The sequence below is a fragment of the Physeter macrocephalus genome, chromosome 17 (genome assembly GCF_002837175.3).
Source record: "Physeter macrocephalus isolate SW-GA chromosome 17, ASM283717v5, whole genome shotgun sequence".
NCBI classification, from domain to species: domain Eukaryota; kingdom Metazoa; phylum Chordata; class Mammalia; order Artiodactyla; family Physeteridae; genus Physeter; species Physeter macrocephalus.
This window is the reverse complement of record NC_041230.1, coordinates 2620779-2641101: the sequence shown is the minus strand read 5'-3', so window position 1 is coordinate 2641101 and position 20323 is coordinate 2620779. Positions and strand designations below refer to the sequence as shown.

The following is a 20323-nucleotide window of genomic DNA, read 5'->3' as shown; positions in this document are numbered from 1 at the left end:
CCCCTGCATCGGCAGGCGGACTCTCAACCACTGCGCCACCAGGGAAGCCCTGCAATTTTTCTTTAAATCTAAGACCATTCTAAAAAATAAAATCTATTAAAGAAGAACAATATGCAACCATATGTAGCCCACAAAGCATGAAATATTTAATATGTGACCCTTTAGAGAAAAAGTCTGCCAAACCCTGCTCGGGATCCAAAACTCATAATCAGCATCAAACCATACTGCTTCTCACAGTTCATACAAAGATATAACCGAAACATATTGAAACTGTCAGACCTCAAATAAGACCTGGCTAATACAACAAATTTCTATTTATTGATTACTGAAAAAAAAAAAAATCCTTGCCTTTGATGACAAAGACCTTTGCTCAAACCCCACTCTTAAAAGCCTCACAAAGCTGATAACTTTGTCATTAACTGACTAAAACAATCAAACCTCCTTTCTTACTGTGCTCTGAAAGTCAGCCCTGTGGAAAACACCAAAGATATCTAGCCTTCGATTCCACCTAAAAATTAATATCCTCCTTACCAAATCACACACTAAAAGTGCTAACATTAACCTTCCAGTAGTATTCCTCGATCCTAGCGGAGTCTTAGAAGACCACACAGGAGGATGTGAACAATTTGCTTATTGAATATGTGAGTACTCATGGGAGAGGGTTGGTCAATGGGGAATACACATTCACGACTCTTGTCACACCTCTTGGCAAGAAATTACTGGGTCAAGTCACTATTAAAGAGGACATTTTGGGGCAAGGAAAGCAAATACTCTTAAGTGCTATAAACAAATCATTTACAGAACAAGAAGGTAACTCATCTGAACCTTGATTTCAAGATCTGTGATGATGATTCTTTCTCCTTGGGATGCTTTTTCTGGAGGACAGCTGGCCTGGAGGAAAGAGAGGTCAGAATGAGACATTAGGACTTCTCTGGGGCACAGACTACATCCGAAAATGCCCTCCGAGGCCACACCTGCTCCCATGTCTTATCTAAAACCAATCAGAAATAAGAGGGCACCTACATCTGAGTATTTCAGAGATCGGTGGAAACTAGACTCTAGTAATTGGGGTACCTCCACCTCCTAGGTCAGGGACCTCTCCTTCCCAAAAAAGAATCTTATTCCGGAGGCCCTTCCATTCTGTCATTCAGGTAGCCTGAATTTTAGATGGAGAGCACCTCTAGCTCTAAAACTGCCATCTCATGACCACGTCTGTACCATTCTTGTCATTTTCACTACAGCATTCAGGCTCTGACTTTCCTTTGGGGCCACTGTGCCCAAACAAGTACCCGCATGGTTGGAACGTGAAGGGAGAGAAAGCAGCAGAGACATCAGAGCTACAGGTTACACACACTCAATCCGGGGCCACACACCCAAGCACAGTCCTGCACCTGTCACAGCTGAACAATCGCATACACCTCGGCTCTGTCACACCGGCTGACGCCCACGCCAGAGACATGGTACACGACTGCGCCAACCTCACAGAAATGCAACGACACATCTCATAGCCTCGGGGACACATCTGGGCCCCGCCACCACCGCAGAGCCCACACGCATGTAACTCACACAGAGCATAGTGGAGGAGTCACAGCCCGGCCGCGTCACCCCTACAGATGCTCACACGCACGGGACGCACACAAACCGGGAGGGGGCCGCGTCTCGTCCCCCTCTACACACGCTCACGCGCAAGTGCGTCACAACCACAGGGACCGGGCCTGTCTCCCTCACCGACGCCCACGCGCACATCTCAGTCTGTAGACATGGCCGAGCCCCTGATCACACACACGCACACCCTCGCACTTCCTCCGCAGCGATCCCGAAGCCAGAGGCCGAGGCTCCGTTTCGGGCCTCTTCTTCTCCCTCATCGCCATCGCCCGCCGTATTCCGCTCTGTTTTCCTCCTGGGATGCTAATTACTCACCGCTTGGGGCCCCAACAACCGACGGCGTCGGGAGGGAGCGCCGGCGTTGAGGTTAACTCCGGACAGGGTCACCGGGAAACCAGACCTTGAGTAAAAATCCTCGCAGAAAGCGCATCTCCCAGCATGCAACTCCCCGAGCTGCTAATGGAGCCGTGCCCCAGAGCCCTGTGGGAAACGTAGTCCAGAAACCCGGGGATCCGCGGAGCTGAAAACGCGCGGCCTCTCTTTCCCAGCATGCAACTCCACAACGGCACTAATAGAGCTGTGCCTCAGAGACTTCTGGGAAATGTAGTTCGCATCTCAGGTAATACACAGGCCTTCGGAAGGCTTCTCTCCCTGCCTCTACAGGAGCTGTGACTTGGGAGGGAGCGTATTTCAGAGTCGTGAAATTTGTAAATGCTGGGAGACCTACCAGCCGTTCAGATTTCTTTTCTTTTTAAAATTATTATTATTATTATTATTTTAACGGGAAAAAAGCATACAAATTTTATTAAATTTTTACATGTACATGAGAGCTTCCAGAAGAGAATGAAGCCCTGAAGAAGTAACCAGAGCAGGAAGCTTTTATACCTTTTAGACAAAGAAAGGATAAATTTATGAAGTACTGACAGTGCAATGGGCTAGTGATAGTCCAATTAGGGCCTGGTAATCCTTATCTTTATTTAATGAGGTTTGTTTGCAGATTCCTCTGGTGCCATCTGTGGACTGGTAAGGGTCTATCTCCATTAAAAGAAGGATTTATTTCCTGCCTTTGGACAGAGAAGGGGGATCTTTCTGTATGTTTACCGCTTCTTAATTGCCTTCAGCTCAAAATAATTTTTATGTCAAAGAGGCATATTTTAGGCTGACATACCTGGTTTCTGTCAATTATGATACAGGCATTGCTTGCAATAAGAAGGCCATGAAATCTTTCAGTAAATGTTCTCTTTTTGTATATCATGCTGTTTTAAACTGTTTATGTATTAGTTTAATTTAGGTCTATTTGCTGTGAGTCAGTAATACTCATATTTACTTTCTAAGGCGCCTATGAATTTTGTGCTAAGATCTCATCCCATCTTATTAACACCTCTACTATGAAAGAGCTCAGTTTCTATGCTGGGGGTTTACCTGCCTCCCATAAGTTGTTTTTGTTGTTGTTGTTTTTCAAACAGATTTTATTGATCTTCTAATGGGACCAAGTGAAACACAGAGGCATTTAACATAAACCAATACTCTCAATTTTTTATGCATTTTTGTGTAGGGATGGCATTTCCCTAGATTATTCTAATCTTTTCTTTATTTTTTATTCTAGTTGATTTATATATTATATTAATTTCAGATGTACAACATAGTGATATGATATTTTTATAGATTATACTCCATTTAAAGTTATTAAAATATTGGCTGTATTCCCTGTGCTGTACAATATATCTTTGTATCTTATTTGTTTTAAACATGGTAGTTTGTACCTCTTAATCCACAACCCTTATCTTGCCCCTGCCCCAGTACTCCTCCCACTGATAACTGCTAGTTTGTTCTTTCTATATGTGTGTTTCCGTTTTGTTATATTTATTCATTTGTTTTCTTATTTAGATTCCACATGTAAGTGATAGCACACAGTGTTTGTCTTTCTCTGTTTGACTTATTTCACTAAGCAAAATACCCTCCAGGTCTAACCATGTTGTTGCAAATAGCTAAAATTTCATCTTTTTTTATGGCTGAGTAGTATTCCATTGAATATATAAACCACATCTTGTTTATCCATTTATCCATGGATAGACACATAGAGTTGTTTCCATATGTTGACTGTTGTAAATCATGCTGCTATGAATATTGGGGTGCATGTATCTTTTTCAATTAGTGTTTTTTATTTTCTTTAGATATATACCCAGGAGTGGAATTGCTGGATCATAGGGTAGTTCTATTTTTAGTTTTCTGGGGAACCTCTATACTGTTTTCCATAATGGCTACATACACCAGTTTACATTCACATCAGCAGTGTACTAGAGTTCGCTGTTCTCCATACCTTGGCAACATTTGCTATTTGTGGTCTTTTTGACCATAGCCATTTTGACAGGTGTAAGGTGATATCTCACTGTAGTTTTGATTTGCATTTCGCTGATAATTGGCAATGGTAAGCATCTTTTCATTTGCTTTTTGGCCATCTGTAGGTCTTCTTTGTAAAAATGTCTATTCAGGTCTTCTGCCCATTTTTAAATTGAGTTCTTGTTGTTGTTTTTGATATTGAGTTGTATGAACTGTTAATATATTCTGGATATTACCCCCTTTTCAGACATATCATTTGCAAATATTTTGTCCCATTCAGTAGGTTGTCTTTTCATTCTGTTGATGGTTTCCTTTGCTATGCAAAGCTTTTAAGTTTAATTAGGTCCCATTTCTTTTTTCTTTTTTCTTTTTTTTTTTTTTTGTGGTACGCGGGCCTCTCACTGTTGTGGCCTTTCCCATTGCGGAGCACAGGCTCTGGACGCACAGGCTCAGTGGCCATGGCTCACGTGCCCAGCCGCTCCACGGCATGTGGGATCTTCCCGGACCGGGGCACGAACCCATGTCCCCTGCATCGGCAGGTGGATTCTCAACCACTGCGCCACCAGGGAAGCCCAGGTCCCATTTCTTTATTTTTGTTTTTCTTTCCTTTGCTGGAAGAGACAGACCCCCCAAAAATATTGCTACAACTTATGTCAAAGAGTGCTCTATGTTTTCTTCCAGGAGTTTTATGGTTTCTGGTCTTACATTTAGGTCTTTAATCCATTTTGAGTTTATTTTTGTATATGGTGTGATCAAATGTTCTAATTTCATTCTTTTACATATACAGATGTCCAGTTTTCCTAATACCACTTATTGAAGAGACTGTCTTTTCTCTATTGTATATTGTTGCCTCCTGTGTCATAGGTTAATTGACCATATATGCATGGGATTATTTCTGGGCTCTCTATTCTATTCCATTTATCTATGTGTCTGTTTTTGTGCCAGTATCATACTGTTTTTTGTTTTTTTGTTTTTTTTTAAATTTATTTGGCTGCGTTGGGTCTGTTGCTATGCGCAGGCTTTCTCTAGTTGTGGTGAGCGGGGGCTACTTTTCATTGTGGTGTGTGTGCTTCTCATTGTGGTGGCTTCTCTTGTTGCAGAGCACGGGCTCTAGGCACGCGGGCTTCAGTAGTTGTGGCACGTGGGCTCAGTAGTTGTGGCTTGTGGGCTCTAGAGCACAGGAGCAGTAGTTTTGGTGCACGGGCTTAGTTGCTCTCTGGCATGTGGGATCTTCCTGGAGCAGGGCTTGAACCCGTGTTCCCTGCATTGGCAGGCGGATTCTTAACCACTGTGCCACCAGGGAAGTCCCTACCATACTGCTTTGATTACTGCAGCTTTGTAGTATAGTCTGAAGTCAGGTAGTGTGATACCTCCAGCTTTGTTCGATTTTCTCAGAATTGCTTTGGCTATTCAGGGTCTTTTGTGGTTCCACATAAATTTTAGTATTATTTGTTCTAGTTCTGTGAAAAATGTAATGGGTATTTTGATAGAAGTTGCCTTAAGGACTTCCCTGGTGGCGCAGTGGTTAAGAATCTGCCTGCCAATTCAGGGGACACGGGTTCGAGCCCTGGTTCGGGAAGATCCCACATGCCGCGGAGCAACTAAGCCTGTGTGCCGCAACTACTGAGCCTGCGCTCTAGAGCGCACGAGCCACAACTACTGAGCCCACATGCCACAAGTACTGAAGCCCACAGGCCTAGAGCCCGTGCTCCACAAGAAGAGAAGCCACCGCAATGAGAAGCACGCCCACCGTAACAAAGAGTAGCCCCCGCTCTCTGCAACTAGAGAAAGCTGGCGGGCAGCAACAAAGACCCAACACAGCCAAAAATAAATAAAATAAGTAAATAAATAAATTTATTTATTTATTTTTAATTTAGAAAGCTGGCGGGCAGCAACAAAGACCCAACACAGCCAAAAATAAATAAAATAAGTAAATAAATAAATAAATTTATTTATTTATTTTTCCCCTGCATTGGCAGGCAGACTCTCAACCACTGTGCCACCAGGGAAGCCCAAGTAAATAAATTTATTAAAAAAAAATTGCCTTAAATTTGTAGATTGCTTTAGGTTGTATGGCTATTTTAACAATATTCTTCCAATCCATGAATACTGGATATCTTTCCATTTCTTTGTATCATTTTCAATTTCCTTCACTAGTGTTTTATAGTTTTTAGAATATAGGTCTTTCACTTCCTTGGTTAAGTTTATTCCTAGATATTTTATTCTTTTTGTTGTGATTTTAAATGGGATTTTTTTTTTACTGTAACTTTTTGATAGTTCATTATTAGTGTATAGACAAGCAATAGATTTCTGTATATTAATCTCATATCCTGCAACTTGCTGAATTCATTTATTAATTCTAATAGTTGTGGGTAGAGACTTTAGGGTTTTCTATATAAAGTATCATGTCATCTGCAAATAGTGACAGTTGAACCATCCTCGTGACCCAGGAAGAAATTCAGCTGGGTTATGGTGTATGCTCCTTTCAGTATATTGTTGGATTCCAGTTTGCTAATATTTTGTTGAGGATTTTTGCATCTATATTCATTACAGATATTGACCTATATTTTCTGTGGCTTAGCATGTGATCTGTTCTGGAGAATGTTTCATATATACTTGAAAATAATGTATATTCTGCTGTTTTTGGATGTAATGTCCTGTAATATATCTACTAAGTCCAACTGGTATATTGTGTCATTTAAGGCCATTGTTGCCTTATTGATTTTCTTTTCTTTTTTTTTTTTTAAATTTAAATGATACATTTATTGAGCTGTGCCTTTTCTACCACACTGGATTAAGTAAACTTGTCAAGAAGTACGGTTTTTGTCACCTTCTGGGACATTTAGTAATTTGCTGTTCTTTCTTCTGTGTACCTCTGTTAGTACATATGGCCAACTGGTCACCTGTAACAGGTAGGTCTCATGTTATTAGATACACAGGTAAGGAAAGTTACACTCATTATGTCCTTGGTTCAAAGCAACAGGGGCTCCCTAGCACATAGATCTTTGCAGAATCAATTGTCTACTCTTTTATATATACATGTTAAAAAAGAAGCAAAGGCACTAGACTACTTGGATTAAACATTCTGTCCAGAGGGATAATACCAGGCTTTGCTCTTCCTCATCTGTAATAAGTTTCAGGTCCTTGACAGAAACAATGTCTGCTTACATTCTCTGTTCAAGAATTTTTTACCACACTGAATTGGAAGATGTAAGTAGTGTCTCTCTCTGGGGCACAGGGCAGAATAATTGCCTAACTAATATAATAAAGGTAATGACTCCCTCTGATCAAATATTGGGCAGGATTGCTTGCAATTCATTTTAAGAGATTGGGGTATCTTGAACTAAGGAATCCTCAGCTGTGATCCAAACCTCTCCCATGTGCAGCATCCACCTGGATCTCTTTGCATCACCCTGTGGAATTCGGGGTGGACAAGGTGAACATAGATAATCATGAAACTCTAGCTGCCTGTTATGTCATGAAAGATAAAGTATTTTGTCTCATATTAAGGCATTTAAATTTTATTTATTTTTGCCCAAACCCATGAAATTATCAGGCTAACATGTTGTCTTTGCAAATATGGTAAAATCAAAGACACCTCAAATTTCTTTCCAGATTCTCCAAATTTCTTTTCTTTGGTGATAATGGGATACCCAAAGAGACATGACTTTCTTTTTTCTTTTTTTCCATTTTCTCCAAGATTAAAAAAAAATGCTAATTAGAGGGGATAATGTTTCTTCTCTTTTCTCTTTCTCTTCACTCTAATAAACCCTAACTATCACCTGCAGCGGTAGGTAATATTTCCCCTTTAAATGAACCAGTGGAAGACTCCCCTTCCAATAGCCACCAGGGCACTTCCTGTTTGCTCACACCTTGTTCAGTTCAACCGTGAAGAATATTTATGGAGCACCTTGTTATGAGGCACTGACACACAGACTGTGGGGGATAGAAGACACAATTATGCCCTCTGGGGGTTTATGGTGGAGGTGGGGAGCTAGAGACGTGACTTCCTTAAACAGAGTAAATAAGGCCTCTTCATAGGGCTGGCTGAGGACTGGGAGAATAGTCCCAGTAAAAAGTAGCAAATTCTCTAGTCCACATAGTGTGTGAGGCGGGAATATGTGCCTTCTATTGTTCTGTATGTTACTACAGCTGATTATAAAAGGTAAGGATGAAACAAGCAGCCTAAATGTCCTTAATTTTTGTTTGTTTTCTTACTGGTGGAAGGAGTAAAGATCAATGAGTTACCAACATTGATGTAGAGTTTTGGGTGATTCAAAAATATTGCAAGTTTATTGGCTGAGCTGCAATTAGCCAATAGAGTGCTTGAAACTAAACAGAAATCATCTTGCTTGTATTTGTGTGTAGTTACTGTCTTCTCGGTGTACTCTGATACCTCACTATACTTATATACTGACTTCAGATGTATTCATCAAAAAGCTACATCTATTCATTGGAATTATGAGGAAGGGAAAAACTGAAATATTTTAGCTTGTTTTATACAGTTATACATGTCACCATCCTATTTTATGCTATGTCATGAATGGAGGGGATACTAGGAACAGGGGAGTCTGGAAGCACCAGGGACTGTGGGGGTAAGCATGGTTGCACTCATGGGCAGATAGAGTGAAGCCTCTTATCCTGGTCACTCTCTAGATGGTGGTAGCTACAAAGAGAAACAGGCAACAGATATCTCAGGGTGAAGAGCCCAAGGAAAATGAAATCTCCCTGTTCCCTTAGGCAGCCCTTCACGGTAGCCTCCCATAACTAGCCCTTTGAATCCTTTTACACACTTGGTGATTGTAATATTGCTAGAGCATCTGACATTTTCAGAGGTTAAAATCCCTGGTGACCCCTTAGCAAAAAAAAAAAGAAAACCCAAAATATATCCAACTTATTGTTTTCGGAAAGGGTTCACACCAGGGGAGGAAGCTACCCTAACAAAGCAGACAGAACTTTTTAGATGAATTCAACATCCTGTTATTTTTTGCTGCTTCAGAATTTATAGCAGGAATTGCTGTGCTCCATGCTGTATTTCCCTGATTTATGAGTTTTAGAGGGAGTATCCTCCTTAGGGACAAGTGCAGGTAGAGGAGTGTTAGTGAGACCAGCTCCCTCACTGTTTGCCAGCAGTGGGCGTGATAGAATACGAGGTAGCCCTAGTACCTCCATCCTTTTACCTCCCAAGTTTTCACCATATACGTGATCTGTTTGGTGGCGATTCAGATGGCTTGATCTCAACATCGCTATCAAAAAGTGTTATCATATGTCTGCCAGTAAGAGTAGCTCATGAAACTTAACAAAATTGGGAGTCCTGCTTACCGATCAAGGTTTATTGGGACTATTTAAGCAAACTTAACAGTGTTCAAACCTTCTCAGAGAATCAAGCTGACAGACCTTGTGCTTCTAGAAGTTCCCGCCCCCAATCCTCACGCTACTCAGAGGTCTCAGGTGTGTTGCGTGATATCTCTAGGTCAGTGCCACTGAAAATGGGTCTTGGGGGGGCCAACATCAGCACCAAGAGGAAACTTGTTAAAGATGCCATTTCACGGGCCCCACCTCAAACCTGCAGGTTCACAGCTTCTTAGAATGGGGTCCTGATCCCAAAGAGATGTGTATTCATTTTCAAGGTTCAGAAAGAAATGTTTAGCTAAGTGGTTCCCATCTGGTTTCCCATTAGGATCAGATGACCAGTATTAAGAAATCACATCACCTGTGCCCTCCCCACAGAGTCCATCTATTAGTCCTGTGGGATCATCAGTGTTATTTTAATTAAGTACTCCAGGTGATTCTAAGGTGAGGCCAGGGTTAAGTACGTGGGCTTCTGGGTATATTTGTGAGAGTTCGGAGCAAGCTTTAGTGCAAGGAGAGGCAGTAAGTTTTGCTCTGCGTCGGCTTTCAAGGGGCTAGTCGGTGAAGCCCACATACCCCATGTTAGCAGAATTTTGGGATATTTATATGAAGAGAGAAGAAGTGTGGACAACAAAGAAAAACTCCTAGATTGGTCTCCATGTAGGAGCTGATTGTTCCTGAATCTCTCCTGAGACGAAGGACGGGAGAGACTGACCTTTTCAGCATTTCAAGGTCCTTTTGCCTGTGGCTGTGTTGCGAGCAGGTGAAGGAGCTGTGCTGACACCGTTGAAGGCATAGTCTCAAGATGCTGATGTGATTCCTCAATATAATCTTGATGAGAAAAGGACCCAGCGCAGGAGGAAGAAAGAGGAGGAAATGGCAGCTTCTCAGGTAAGTGTCCTGTCCTGGGTCAGAGGCTGGGTTTGCTTTTCCTCCTGAAATGTCAGGGATCGAGAACCTGCAAACCTTTAATTATCTACTTTTGGTATTCTTGCCTAGCGAGGTTGTTTTCAACTAATTTTTTTTTCTTTCTTTTTTTTTTTTTTTTTTTTTTTTTGCGGTACGCGGGCCTCTCACTGCTGTGGCCTCTCCCGTTGCGGAGCACAGGCTCCGGACGCGCAGGCGCAGCGGCCACGGCTCACGGGCCCAGCCGCTCCGCGGCACGTGGGATCCTCCCGGACCGGGGCGCGAACCCGCGTCCCCTGCATCGGCAGGCGGACTCTCAACCACTGCGCCACCAGGGAAGCCCTCAGATTTCCTTATTTTTGCCAAAAATACCCAAGCAGTGACACTGTGTCCTCCTGAGTATTTCAGTCACCTGATACCAATTTATCCCATTATACCTGATGTTCACTGATTTCAGGTGTTTTCTGCCAGATTCCTGCACCATGAAGTTCCTATTTTTCCCCTTTTTTCTTTAATAAAGGTCTTGGAAAGATTTAGTGAGGGATGTCCCAGTTAACGTGGCAACTCCATTTCTTCTTAGTGTCCCTTTGCTTCTAGTTTGCTTTGAAATATGAACACTCAACTGTGTTTAGTAGAGATATTGAGTTTTGTAAGCGGAGGTTTTCATCAGGCAAGCCTAGGTTTTTTTTTTTTGTTTTTTTTTTGCGGTACGCGGGCCTCCGCCTGCTGTGGCCTCTCCCGTTGCGGAGCACAGGCTCCGGACGCGCAGGCGCCGCGGCCATGGCTCACGGGCCCAGCCGCTCCGCGGCATGCGGGATCCTCCCAGACCGGGGCGCGAACCCGGTTCCCACTTATTTATTTATTTATTTATTTTTTTTGCGGTACGCGGGCCTCTCACTGTTGTGGCCTCTCCCGTTGCGGAGCACAGGCTCCGGACGCGCAGGCGCAGCGGCCACGGCTCACGGGCCCAGCCGCTCCGCGGCACGTGGGATCCTCCCAGACCGGGGCGCGAACCCGGTTCCCCTGCATCGGCAGGCGGACGCGCAACCACTGCGCCACCAGGGAAGCCCGAGCCTAGGTTTTGATAGTTTCCATTATACTCCATGCTCACATTACAGACATACTCTTCTTTATCATTTCTTTGTGTTCTCCAAAAAGTTTCCAAGGATAGTATTACTAATATACGTTCAACTGTGTCAACATTCATAAATATAGCTCAGCACAAATTATAAAGATCTGTAAAGAAATAAAATCTTCAGAACCAGTAGCTCTAATTTATTTTATATCATTGTATACGTTTGCATCATAGTGTATTTTAAAAATACAAAGGATATCTTCCACAAATAGATTTATAAGATTTACTCAGTAAAAAATAATACTAATTTCATTGCTATGAATATTTTCTTCTATATAACTTTAAATATGTACAAAGTCTCCATTTTTTGTACATCTATACATCGTGTTAACATTATCTGATCCATTTTTTATTTCTATTATTCTTCCTAATTACAGACACTGATATAAACATTCATTCTGTGTATTTGTCTGTGTTCTTTGTAGATAAATTCTAGTTCAGGTAAACTGGAGTAAAACCCAGACTCTCACATTTACTGAATGGTTGACAAATATGCTCAAGAAAAGAGGAACAGTAATGTCATGTTTCTTAAACTATTTATGTGGTGCATTCAATGCTATGTAAAAAAAAAACACCTAGAAAGTATATAGTAAATATTCAGAAAGGATTGTTGTTGGTGTGCTTACTATTCTATTAGACCTGTAAAATCCATAAAACACTTTCAGTTCAAGATTAACTATAAATTCTTACCTTGCTGTTCTACATTTATGTTATCAAAATGTGTGGTACATGGACCAGAGACACGGGCATCACTAGTGAAAAATGAACTTGTTAAAAATGTGGAACTCAGGCCCCACCCCAGAATTCCTGGATCAGATTCTGCATTTTAACAGTATCTCCAGTTTGCTTGTTTACACATTGGAAAGTTTTACTTCTGACTCATCATGTATATTTACTGAGAAATATACACAATTTATCCTGTATAATAAAAGTACAACACTCAAAAATGCATATGCCTGGGCTTCCCTGGTGGCGCAGTGGTTGAGAGTCCGCCTGCCGATGCAGGGGACACGGGTTCGTGCCCCGGTCCGGGAAGATCCCACATGCCGCGGAGCGGCTGGGCCCGGGAGCCATGGCCGCCGAGCCTGCGCGTCCGGAGCCTGTGCTCCGCTACGGGAGAGGCCACAACAGTGAGAGGCCCGCGTACCGCAAAAAAAAAAAAAAAAAGCATATGCCTGTGTTGATGCCATCATTTTATAACTTCTCTTCCAGATAATTATAGTCCCTATAGTGGTTTTGTGGATCGTATGTCATCCTCTTTTCTTGGAGTTAGAAATACAATAGAGAATATTACTGTGTAAAAATTATTTTATTGGATAATTCAAGACACTCCTAAATCAAACCACTTCTTTTAATACTCTCTTGGGCCAAATTATGAACTCTTCCTGTTGTGACTCAACAAATGCACTTTTTATTTTAGGGCCTGTTGACCTTCAGAGATGTGACCATAGAATTTTCGCAGGATGAGTGAGAATGCCTGAACTCCCTCAGGGGAATTGTACAGGGATGTGATGTTAGAGAACTATAGGAACCTGGTCTCCTTGGGTGAGGATAGCTTCCTTCCGGAATTCTTTATTCACCCACAGGGTTTTGGTTCCTTCTTTTGTAGAATGTCTCCTGGAATCTTCTGCTTCCTATAGTAGAGTTTCAGATCCCTGCTTTCGAGGAAAAAATGGGAGTTTGTGGGTATAGACAGAAAGGTTTCATGATGATTCATCATGACTCTAACCTTCCTCTTTCTTGAGGTAATCAGCATCCTTCGCTCCAGATTAATGGTAATTCTATAAATGTTCAGTTGTATAAAATAGTGCTGCCCGGGACTTCTCTGGCAGGCCAGTGGTTAAGACTCCGCACTTCTACTGCAGGGGGCGTGGGTTCAATCCCTGCTCGGGGAACTAAGATCCCACATGCAACACGGTGCAGCAAATAATTAGATAGATAGATATTGCTGTCTGCATCTTTTTAAAAAAATTTATTTTATATTTATTTTTGGCTGCGTTGGGTCTTCGTTGCTGTGTGTGGGCTCTCTCTAGTTGCGGTGAGCGGGGGCTACTCTTCGTTGTGGTGCACGGGCTTCTCATTGCAGTGGCTTCTCTTGTTGTGGACGCGGGCTTCAGTAGTTGCGGCGTACAGGCTCAGTAGTTGCGGCTCGCCGGCTCCAGAGCACAGGCTCAGTAGTTGTGGCGCACGGGCTTAGTTGCTCCGCTGCATGTGAGATCTTGCTGGAGCAGGGCTTGAACCCGAGTCCCTTGCATTGGCAGGCGGATTCTTAACCACTGCACCACTGGGGAAGCCCCGTTATCTATTTTATATATAAGTTGTGTGTATATATTAAATCCAAACCCCTAATTTTAGTTTTCTAAAAAAATGTATTTAAAAAACATGTTTATTTTTCTAATGAACATATGGCCCTAATGGCCCCCTTTTTGGAGTAAAAGGAGAATCCCTGGGCTAGGTGTGACTGAATGAAGTAGATGATGCAGGTGAAAGGTCCAAAGATCACAGAGGAAGCCAGACTTAATAATATGGTTTGGAAAGATCTGCTTCGCTAGAATTATTTTGGAGAAGCCTAGGCTGCTTTCTTTTTTTTCTTTTCTTCTTGTTTATTTTATTTATTTATTTATTTTTAGAGATTTCAGTTATTCAGTGTTTCCAGTTTTTCAATGAGGGATGCAGGAGTAAAAGCCAGGGACTCTTCCCGCAGAGTTTACAATCTGGGGAGAGAACAAGAGAGATACCACATAAAAGAGACAAATAATTCTAGGAGATAAATGTCCATCAATGCGTTTTTCAAAATACAAGTTCTTTCACAAACGTGTAACTAAATACTGACTCCATGGTGCTTCAGTTATATCTGAAAGGGCTTTGAGAAAATAAGAAATCCTGTTACTGGGTAAAACTAGTGGTCCATCTCGCCTTTCCAGTGGCACCAAAGGAAGTTGTAGGGAGAGCAGAGGTTAACTGCCAAGACAGCTTTTAATGTGTAAATTTATGCAAAGTTTGAAAATATCACGGAGAATCTTAGGAATCCCAGTAGTCAGTGAATGGGCTATCTGTGTGTCCATTACATCTACAGACTCCACACACGCCCACTCAGATGCTTCTCAGAATGCGGGTTTATGAGAAGTTAATTCTCATGTCTGGCTTCGTCGTTCTTTGCCTTTCCCTCTCATATCTTCAGTCACCTGTGTCACAGGACACATATAAGTAGTTGGGAAGTGTTGAACTCTGACAGTAAAGCAAAATCAGAGTTAAAGGCAAATGTTTAATGAATCATGTTCAAACACAAGCTAGTCAGTGAAGAACTTTAGGTTCAAAGGGCCAGATATTCTGCATTCCCAAGAAATCGCAATCAGCTTCTCATTCTGGTTCAGTATTTTCACAATGCATTTTGCGGCCACAAAATTAGTTGTACATTTTTGCGCATTGATCTGCCACTAAAAGATTCAAATTAAGAGACTGAAAGAAAACATTTTGAATCTGTGTATTTAAATCCCAAGAAATCGCAATCAGCTTCTCATTCTGGTTCAGTATTTTCACAATGCATTTTGCGGCCACAAAATTAGTTGTACATTTTTGCGCATTGATCTACCACTAAAAGATTCAAATTAAGAGACTGAAAGAAAACATTTTGTATCTGTGTATTTAAAAAAAAAAATCTGTCGATGAACAATGAGCCAGGCATCAGTTTCCTATGGGGGGAACGTCTCTCCTGTTCCTGTTTTCTATCAAACAGGCCACATATTAATTTATCTATCATGCCCATCAAAGTCAGGGCTATGGTGAGGCAAATGAGGCACTCACCTTGGACACCAAAAACCTCAGTCTTCAAGATAACTAATATTTTAATGCACTATTTGAAAAATCAAAATTAATGCAGAAAAAAATGATAAGCAAAATTTATTTATTTATTTTATGGCCGCGAGGCTTGTGGGATCTTAGTTCTCTGACCAGGGATTGACCAGGGATTGAACCTGGGCCCTGACAGTGAAAGTGCCGAGTCCTAACCACTGGACCGCCAGGGAATTCCCAGAAAAATTTAAATAAGGACAGGACCCCAGAGGGCTGGGCCAAACCATACTGGAGCTTGAATCAAAAGGAAATGTATGGGACCATCTCTACATGTTTTTTTGTTTTGTTTTGTTTTTTGTGGTACGCGGGCCTCTCACCGCTGTGGCCTCTCCCGTTGCGGAGCACAGGCTCCGGACGCGCAGGCTCAGCGGCCATGGCTCACGGGCCCAGCCGCTCCGCGGCACGTGGGATCTTCCCGGACCGGGGCACGAACCCGCGTCCCCTGCATTGGCAGGCGGACTCTCAACCACTGCGCCACCAGGGAAGCCCTGCCCACCATATTTTAAAGTCTCAATTGTTATAATATCATAGTTATTAAGAAATTAAATGTTTCTCTTATTTAGTATGAAGCTTATGGGTACTGTATCCTATTTTTTCACTTTCTGATTAGTTCTATGTCAAAATCATATATGATTTTACATTCAAAAGATCTAATATAACAAGCTCAAAAACGTGTTTGGAAAGAAGTGAGTTAGATAATTAGTAGGTATCCTTATTTATGAAAATGTTTGGTTCATTTCAAGCAAAAAGTAGTCAGATTTTTCAGTTACTTTTCTCAATGTGTGAGAATCATGGTATAATTTAATCACAACAGTTTATTTTATGTATCAGTGATTCTTAGCATATTTTACAACTTTCATGTTCTTTTATTTATAAATAAGGTTTTATTTTTTTTCTAAAGAATGGTTTACAGACTTGATATTTTGTGTATGTACAGCAACAATATATTAATAGTATGATAAATTTCTCTACTGTCATTTAAATAATAATTCAAATTTTTCATTAGAGATTTTAAATAAATGATTGTAATGCATTTTCCGTGAAATTCTCCTGCCTTGCAACACATGCCAGTGACTCAAAATGGTTACTTTAATGGGTGCCCAGTCACAGTTGAAAATATACTTATTTAGAAGGATTTTTATTTATTTATTTATTTATTTATTTATTTATTTATTTGTTGGGTCTTCATTGCGGTGCGCGGGCTTCTCATTGCAGTGGCTTCTCTTGTTGCAGAGCACGGGCTCTAGGCTCGTGGGCTTCAGTAGTTGTGGCTCACAGGCTCTACAGTGCAGGCTTAGTAGTTGTGGCACACGGACTTAGTTGCTCCGTGGCATGTGGGATCTTCCCGGACCAGGGATCGAACCCGTGTCCCCTGCACTGGCAGGCGGATTCTTAACCACTGCGCCACCAGGGAAGTCCCAGGATTGTTTTTTAATAGTACATATATGTTATATTCAGAATTGGGGGGATAATATTTGTCTTATTCTTGTTTAGCAATTTCATAACAATTTTCTTTTTTTTCTATGATAGGTTCCCTGAAGTTAGTTAATTGTTTTTGTTTTTACCTATATTTCATGAATGTAAATGATAATTTTTAATTCAGTACACTTAAGATAGTGTGGTGTTGAATTCAAATTTGAATCTCCCATGTGTCTCCTGCCAATAAAATTATGTGTCTGTGTCTTTTAATTATTACCTCTATTGCATTCATGACTTAATTTATTTCTCTCCTTGGTTAATGAGCAATATTTGTTTTATTCTGCCTTGGTGAGCAGTTATAGAAATAGTCTTAATTTAACATCTATTTATTGATGAATTTATATTATCATTTTTTATTTTAATTTTTAAATTGAAGTATAGTTAATTTACAATGTTGTGTTAGTTTTAGGTGTACAGCAAAGTAATTCAGAGATAGATATATATGTTCTTTTTCAGATTATTTTCCCATATAGGTAATTATAAAATATTGAGTATAGTTCCCTGTGCTATACAATAACTCCTTGTTATTTATCTATTTTATATATAATAGTGTGTGTATGTTACTCCCAAATTCCTAATTTATCCTTCCCCCTGCCTTTCCCCTTTGGTAACCATAAGTTTGTTTTCTATGTCTGTGAGTCTGTTTCTGTTTTGTAAATAAGATTTCATTCCATTTTGTTCCATTCCATTTTTTTGCCACGCCACGTGTCATGCAGGATCTTCCCCCACCAGGGATCGAACCCGTGCCCCCTGCATTGGGAGTGAGAAGTCTTAACCACTGGACCGCCAGGGAAGTCTGTTTGTATCATTTTTTTAGATTACACATAAAAGTGATATCATATGATATTTGTCTTTCTCTGTCTGACTTACTTCACATAGTGTGTTAATTTCTAGGTCCAACAATGTTGCTGTAAATGGCATTATTTCATCCCCTTTCATGGCTGAGTAGTAGTCCATTTTATACATATATATATATTCACTTCTTCTTTATCCATTCATCTGTTGATGGACATTTAGGTTGCTTGCATATCTTGGCTATTGTAAATAGTGGCTGCAATGAACGTTGGGGGTGCATGTATCTTTTCGAATTATGGTTTTCTCTGGATATATGCCCAGGAATGGGATTGCTGGATCATATGGTAGTTCTATATTTGGTTTTTCAAGGAGTCTCCATACTGTTTTCCACAGTGGCTGCACCAATTTACATTCCCACCAACAGTGTAGGAGGGTTCTGTTTTTTCCACACCCCCTCCAATGTTTATTATTTGTAGACTTTTTGATGATGACCATTCTGATTGGTGTGAGGTGATACCTCCTTATAGTTTTGATTTGCATTTCTCTAATAATTAGCAATGTTGAGCATCTTTTCATGTGCTTGTTGGCCATCTGTATGTCTTCTTTGGAGAAATGTCTCTTTAGATCTTTTGCCCATTTTTTGATTGGATTGTTTGTTTTGATAGCTGTATGAACTATTTGTATATTTCAGAGATTAATTTCTTATCAGTTGCTTCATTTGCAAATATTTTCTCCCATTCCACGGGTTGTCTTTTTTTTTGTATGTGTGTGTTTAACAGAATTTATTTGATGTGTCATTTTCATAGCACAGTACTCTTGGTAAAATATATGTCTGATACTTGTCATATTTGAGATTAACAATTAACTCTAAATTGTTCGAGTTAATGTTGGAATTCTCAGCAGGGATAACCACAAACAATAGATTATTAATATACATCCACTTAAACCGTTACTTTTTCTTTACTCATTTGTAAATATATGCTCTTTATAATTAAGGTATAATTCACAAACCATGAAAGTTACCCTTTTAAAGTGTACAGTGCAGTGGTTTTTGATATATTCACAAGATTGTGCAACCAACAGCACTAATTCTAGAATATTTTCATCACTTCAGAAAGAAACCCCAAACCCATTAGTAGTTGATCACCATTGCCCTCTCATCACAGTTGTTGGCAACCACTAAGCTACTTTCTGTCTCTATAGATTTCCCTATTCTGGACATTTTATGTAAATGGAATCATACAAAAGTGATCCATTGTGACTTTCACTTAGCATAGTGTTTACAAAATTCATTCACGTTGTAGCATGTATCAATGCTTTATTTCTTTTTCATTGTTGAAAAATAGTCCATTGTATGTATGTACCACATTTTATTTATCCATTCTTCAACTGATGGACGTTTGAGTTGTTTCCACTTTTTAACTATTATGAATAACGTTGCTTTGGACAGTTGTTCATTGCGTGAATATATATACCTAAGAGTGGAATTGCTGGGTTATATGGTCTATGTTTAACTTTTTGAGGAACTGCCAGACTGTTTTCCAAAGTGGCTGCACCATTTTACATTCCCACCCGTAGTATATGTGGTTCCAGTTTCTCCACATCCTTAACAACGCTTGTTATTATCTGTCTTCTTGATAATACCCTCCCAGTGAGTATAAAGTAGTATTTCATTATGGTTTAAATTTGTATTTCCCTGATGGCTAATGATAGTGAGTATCTTTTCATGTGCTGTTGTATATCTTCTTTGGGAAAATGTCTATTTAGATCCTTTGCTCATTTAAATTTTGAGTCATTTATCTTTTTATCATAGATTGTAAAAGGTTTTTTTAAAATATATTCTGCATACAAGTCTCTCATCAGATATATGATCTGCAAATATTTTCTCCCAATGTGTAGGTTCTCTTTTCACTTTCTTGATGGTGTCATTTGAGACACAAAAGTTTTTAATTTTCATGAGTCCAATTAATTTTCCCTATGTTACTTGTGCTTTCGGTATCATATCTAAGAAGAACCCATGTCCCCTGCATCGGCAGGCGGACTTTCAACCACTGCGCCACCAGGGAAGCCCTATTTTATATATTTTTAAGCAGTGCATAAGCATTCCAATTTTTCCCCTTCCTTCGTTCGTTCGTTCGTTCCTTCCTTCCTTCCTTCCGTCCGTCTATCCGTCCGTCCGTCATCCTAATGGGTGTGAGGTGATACCTCATTGTGGTTTTGTTTTTTTTCCTCCAATGATTACTGATTTTGTGTATCTTTCACATATTTGTTGTACTTTTGTTGTATATGTTGTTTGGGTTAATGTCTATTATAGCCTTTGTCCATATATTGTGTTATTTGTTTTTTAACATTGTTGTGTTGTAGGAGTTCTTGATATATTCTGGACCTTAATTCCTTAGCAGATACATGCTTCAAAAAATGTTCTCTCATTCCACCTGGTGCCTTTTCACACCATTGATTTTTTTTTTCCTGTAATGTGCACCAGTTTTTACATGTGATGTAATTCCATTTGACTATATTGGCTTTTATTGCCTGAGTTTTTGGTTTCATATCCAAGAAATCATTGCTAAATCACATCTTAGAACTTTCCCCTCTGTTTTCTTTTAGGAAATATACAGGTACAGGCTTTTATATTTAAATCTTCAGTCTCTTTTGAAATAATTTTTGTAAGTGGTGTTAGGTAAGAGTCCAAATTCATTCTTTTACATATGAACATCTAAATTTCCCAACACCATCGTGTGTTATAGGCCCCCTTGTTGAAGATTATTTGACCATAAACATAAGAGCTTATATCTGTGCTCTCTATGCTAATTTGTTATTCTGTTTCTGTCTGTATATTTATAGTATCCTTCTTGATAA

The 20323-nt window shown here is 40.2% G+C and overlaps 1 protein-coding gene across 3 annotated transcripts in view; it reads right to left on the bottom strand.

Moving 5' to 3' along the window:
* ZNF331 (zinc finger protein 331) overlaps positions 1-2148 on the bottom strand; it is a 15947-nt gene extending 13799 nt beyond the window's left edge. Inside the window, exons 1-2 of one of the 3 annotated variants that reach the window (XM_007122019.3) lie at positions 1921-2148; positions 826-891 (exon numbers count right to left, since the gene is read on the bottom strand). The gene's annotated coding sequence lies outside the window, so the exon portion shown is untranslated. Of the gene's footprint in view, positions 1-825; positions 892-1566; positions 1648-1920 lie in introns of those variants that run through there. The other 2 variants (XM_007122018.3, XM_028477779.2) reach the window with 2 other exon arrangements.
* Positions 2149-20323: the final 18175 nt, after the last annotated feature.